Raw genomic sequence first — 6,000 nt, 5'->3', positions numbered from 1 at the left:
AAGGAAAGGAAAGGAAAGGAAAGGAAAGGAAAGGAAAGGAAAGGAAAGAAAAGAAAAGAAAAGAAAAGAAAAGAAAAGAAAAGAAAAGAAAAGAAAAGAAAAGAAAAGAAAAGAAAAGAAAAGAAAAGAAAAGAAAAGAAAGAAAAGAAAAGAAAAGAAAAGAAAAGAAAAGAAAAGAAAAGAAAAAGAGAAAAAAAAGAAAGAAAGAAAAGAAAGAAAGAAAGAAAGAAGAAAGAAAGAAAGAAAGAAAGAAAGAAAGAAAAGAAAGAAAAGCAAGAAAGAAAGAAGAAAAAGAAAAGAAAAGAAAGAAAAGCAAGAAAGAAAGAAAGAAAGAAAAAATAAAGAAAGAAAGAAAGAGAAAGAAAGAGAAAGAAAGAAAGGAGAAAGAAAGAAAGAAAGAAAGAAAGAAAGAAAGAAAGAAAGAAGAAAGAAAGAAAGAAAGAAAGGAAAGAAAGAAAGAAGGAGAAAGAAAGAAAGAGAAACTTCTTTTTAATTAATAATATATTACTTGGACAGATTATTTAGTGAGAGACCTTTTAAAAACAAAGTAGGCAAGTAGTATGCAGAAGTCAGACAAACTCACTTGTTTCTCTTTCTCCAAGGGCAGTTTGCCTTTCTATCTCCAGAAATTAAGAAATATTTTCTAGGTTACAGTTCAACGTTCAGATATTCTCACTCATCCTTATAAAAGAAAAATAATGGTGACACGGTATTGCAGACAAACTGAAGTAACCCTTAACTTTCCTGTTAATGTCAATCAATAATTTCTCATTGGAAAAGGTCTTGTCACCCCTTTCAGATATGTATGAAAAAACACACCATTAATCTCTTCTGCTCTGTCTCGCTTCTGTTTGTGGCACTGGTAAGTCCCAGGGTTTCGACATGCAGTTCACTAAGTCTAGGCAGTCACAGAACACAGACCATGACAACAGATGTGTGACTGCCACTGAGAAGCTGTCATGGGTGCCCCCTCCACTTTGGTGGCCTCTCAGCTGCTTTACCAGGCCTATTGGGCACTAATGCTACCCTAGTTTGGGGGAAGAAGTTGGTTCTGTAGCTCCTCAGACCAATCATATAACTAAAGGGACACAGGATCAATTACAAAAGCAAGCAAACATGGTGAAAAACAAACTCAACCATCCTTTGCATTGTGAGTAAGATAACAGAGAAGATTTGGGGCTGGGCTTCACCGACAGCCTGAGTCCATCTGCCAAGGCCTGCAATGGCTTCACCGCATCTCGTGACCAGCTGGGCAGGGCCACCTTCACCCCAGGAATAGGACTGAATCTGCCAGCTTCTATACAGAACCATTTCAAAACACAAATCCAACAGAGATATAGCCCTTTTTTTTTTCCCTTAATGTGCCAAAGCAGCTCATAACAAGGTTACTCTAGCTCCAGAGTGTGTGGGAGGTAGGGGTGAGGCCCAAAAATCTCTGGTGTGAAGACCAAATCTTTAAGTCCCTTATGCAGTATTGGCCTTGGGCTCACAAGGGTTGGTGAGACCTACCCAAGCCTTCAATGGAGAGAAGAAGGAGCTGACTGCATGGAAATTTCTCTTATTTTCCACAATTTTAGGGTGTTAAAATTAGAGTGGCATGCTAAAATGAGAGAGTAAACTGCAGAGTCAAAGTCATCACTATACTGACAGATATCTGAGGGAACCAGTCCCAGCACTGGGGCTGCAGGCAACATGTTCCAGGGATGGAAGACCCCACGTGGGAGGCTTGCACCCAAGGGTCATATCACAGCTGCCTAGCCTGATGACCCAAGAGCATTTGAACCTCAATATTTTGGCTGAGGTACAACAGGCTAACATATGCTCCATGACTGCTGATTTATAGATACACTCATCAACCTTTTGTACTACCCTTTAGCAGCTTCTCACTAACCATTGGAAATAATCAGCATACATCTTTGGACTATTGTTTAAATACACGGCTCGTGTAAGAAAAATTAACGCATCCAGTCATATTTCCTGGATATCAGTATATAGCTCTAAAAATAACTGGAAAAATCCCTGTTCTTTATATTATCTCTGTCATGGGCATTGTTTTCTTCCCATGCTTTATCACTTTTTCCTTCCGTATTAAAAAAAAAGAAAAATGCTTTCCAGAAAGAAATGTTTCAAAATATTTTCCATGGGATAATACTTCTATTTCCTACACCTTTTAAATCTTTTCTCTTTATGTTAATTCTCTACCATATCTAAGTGTGGGATTTGACTTGAATGTATGAGAAACTCATTGAAGCAGGAAGGTTGGCAGAAAAATGTATTTAAGGCTGTTTTCTTCCCCCACTAGCTGTGGATTGATGAGGTCCAAAGCTTCATATTAAATATGGGTAACAAGGGTATATGTCATCTGAAAAAAGTCCTGATGTCAGCCAGCTCCACAACACTGATTCATGGTCTGACCAATCTGTCAGTCCATATGGGGGTGGGAGAGTTGTAGTAATTGAAGTTTCTTCTTTCTTCATCAGCCTGAAAAGAAGACTCTGTCATTAGTCCTCTCTTCACACACCTGCCACCTACAATTGTATCATACATATTTTCTGTAAGAGGAAGGAAATTTCATAATTAACAGCAGACAAGGAGACAAAGAAAGCAGACATTCACGTGAGCTGTTACCAAAGGAATCTTTTAACTGTGAAACGGTAAAAAGATCTGTAGGGCTCAGTTGTTTTTTGTTGTTTTTTTTTTGTTTGTTTGTTTTTGTTGTTTTGTTGTTGTTTGTTTGTTTGTTTTTTCCTTTTTTTCCTTTTTTTTTTTTTCTTGGGCAGTTACACACAGAAGAGTTCCTATAAAGAGTGAAAGGAACTCTGTGAGCTTCTCTAAGGACCAACTTTAATCTGAAATGGTTTTCAGATTTCTTTGTTATAAGGGGCATCTAAATCTATCACAGTTCTTCCATGCATATTCTGAGCATTGTGATATCACTGCAATGCAATTTATTCTTCTTTGATGTCTTTTTGGGGTTTGAATTCATAACCGTCTGGGAACAGGAGATGTTTTGCCTAAGGCGCAGCCATCAGTGCAGTTTACCTACTTCTCAGGACTGTCTAATCTATCACCTTACTTAGGCTGACCTTGCCCTGGGCACACACCCTTTGGTCACTCTGTTTGTGCAGAATTGTCTGTTTTGGGGAGAAAGGCACCTAACACATACCTAAAGCAATCCATATTTAGGCATCCAGGCATCTGAGCTCCACTAATGAGCCTGAAAAAAGCTACAGGGATAATGGTCATGGTTGGATATTAGGAAGAACTTCTTTACTGAAAGGGTTGTTACGCATTGGAATAGGCTGCCCAGGGAAGTGATTGAGTCACCATCCCTGGAGGTCTTTAAAAGATGTTTAGATGTAGAGCTTAGTGATATGGTTTAGTGGAGGACTTGTTAGTGTTAGGTTGGACTAGGTGATCTTGGAGGTCTCTTCCAACCTAGATGATTCTGTGATTCTGTGATTCTGTTTTCAATTTATGGTTCAGACTTGCAGGACAAGTGCTGACCATGAGCACACAGACTGGCCTCCCTCTTGCCTTTTCTCTTTCTCTCTCATCTACTCCTTGCTACTTGGACATGAGATGAGAGTTGGAGGGTGTCCTCAGCTAAGGTGAACTGGGCACCATAACTATTGAACTTTGAAGAGGTGTAGCTTCAACTTCTTTTACCCACTGTTGGTCTTCCACAAACATCTCAGTCTTTACAAACAAGATGGTCAGTAACCTGCAGCCACTGGTTATATATAGAAACATCCATTTGACAGACAGCTGTGAAATAAGCTGGTAGTCTCCAAGCAGATTTCCATGACCAAACCAGAATCACTACGGTGATTAAGAAAATTTTGTACTGCACAAAGCTGCCCTGATTTTCAACTTATCTGGACACAGGAAAAGTGAAAGGTTAGTCTTTCTGTTTCCAGCTCTGCACTTATGCAACTTATCAGGCTCTCCTCCCTTCCAGGCAAACCACACATCCTGTAAATCCCACACCTGCACAAAATGATGGTGTTGCAAAGTCTAACTGACATCTATAAAAATGTTTTCAGCTCCACAAATATAAAGCCTCATGTCATGACACATAAAATTATAGAATTGCTCAGCTGACCTGAAATATCTGTAGAAAGCTGGTGAGCCTTGGCCAAAACTTTAGATTTGAACCACAGCCAGTTCCTAACAAAAGGGCTATCCAAGGCAGCATCCTCTGCAGTCAATATCTTCAGCTAACACTTATCTCTAAACACATACCTAAGTAGGCACATCATCCATCAAGAAATACATTTGCAGATGCTATTTGTATCTGTGTACATACATTGCATGTATGGGGTGCTTTTAACTTAGCTGAATTTCCAAAGCCAATGTACATGCAAAATCGGTTTGGACTCCTGCCCACGTTTTTAGAAATCTTGCCCTTTTTCTTGGCAGCAGCACAGTCTATCAAACTTAAGTCTGTTTTGGAAAGCTTCAGTGAATAATTCATTTTCTTGTTATTTTGCATGAGACAGTGTCACTGCATTCATGAACATAATTCTTCACATAAAAAAAATGCATGCACTATTTAAAGTACTCTTCACTTCAGTAACATTTTGTCAGCTGCTTCACTAGGAGGCATATAAACACTTGAAGATGGGCAAAGAGTTGCAAGATGGTTTCTTATACCATGAACATTGATTAGTTCTGCAAAAGATCTGCACAACATTGCATAAAACAACAGTATGGATTAAAGATCAAAACCAAACATGATATGTGGGCTGCAGAACAACTCCATGCATTATTTTCAAAACTGTATATAGCTTTTTTTTTAATAAAAAAATAAAAAATAAATAAAAAAGATTAATTTGATTAGTCTTAACACTTAAAGAACTGGCTGGAGTACTCAGAAACATGTGCAATTCTCAGTAAACTCTACCCTATAAAGGATAAGGTTTCAGCATATCAGAAAACAGTATGAGGAAAAAGAGGAACCAAAGAATTCAGGAGTAACCTGAATTTCTGGAAAGGAAAAGGCAGGAGTCACAGTCAAGCTCTAAGGAAGGAGCAGTAATTATGATTATGTAGAATGGGAAGGTGTACTGACAGCACGTTTATGGAAAGACTTTGTGCTATTCTAAATGATAACTATTCAGATAATAGCAAAAGGAGAACGTAATAATTTATTAACTGAAATAAAATAGTGCCCATGAAGAGGTATTACTGCTGAGCTGCCTATCCTGTGAGTGGATGGTGCACGTGTCCTTCACCCACACCAGCAAGTGTTCCCCCAAAGGGCTTTTTAGGCCCAGTTTGGCATGTACAGCATTCAAGGGACCGTTCCCACAGGGCAGTTTGAATGCAGCCACTGCCAGCCTCGTCTGGAGCAACAAGTTTATTACTAGCATACATCTGGACCACTCTAGCCCAACTGCCCCGAGAAGCTGGTGACATTAAAAAGCACACTGATATTATTAGTAAATAAGCTTTGGATATGTTGCTTGGGGAGGCGTGAAATCACTATAATTGTCAGAAACTTTATAAGATGATTCTATATCTGTCAGCAGCTGCTTAGTTTTAGCTGACACTGCCTTAGGACAGGAATTTTTCAGTTCCCTGTTTCTATGATGAATATGATAAAAGGTTCCTGTTGGTAGAATATATACATCTCTAAGATCTTTAACCTTTAAATTAGATCATATCTCCTAATGCTTACCATAGCATTATATGGAATAAAATCCTTTCACACTTTTCTTTCAGTCATGTCCAGAACAAAAGAGAGTATGTTTATTGTAAACTCTAAAGTGAGATTTTTTTGAAGCTTGCAAACCTGAAGTGACGCACTGTTAGAGAACAGAGCTAGTGTGACATGAAAATGACAGATCACAGTACAAGAACAAAATGTGTCTGTGTATGGAAGATTTATATACCGATATTTTATAAGACTATGAAGTGAAATGCAATGTTATCAGCTAAGAGCTTGACATTTCCAGCACCACAAAAGATTTGCACAGATGCTGTGTATTAGGGATT

The sequence above is a fragment of the Anser anser genome (genome assembly GCF_964211835.1).
Source record: "Anser anser genome assembly, chromosome: 2".
In the NCBI taxonomy this organism is placed as follows: domain Eukaryota; kingdom Metazoa; phylum Chordata; class Aves; order Anseriformes; family Anatidae; genus Anser; species Anser anser.
Note: the sequence above shows the minus strand (reverse complement) of the source record.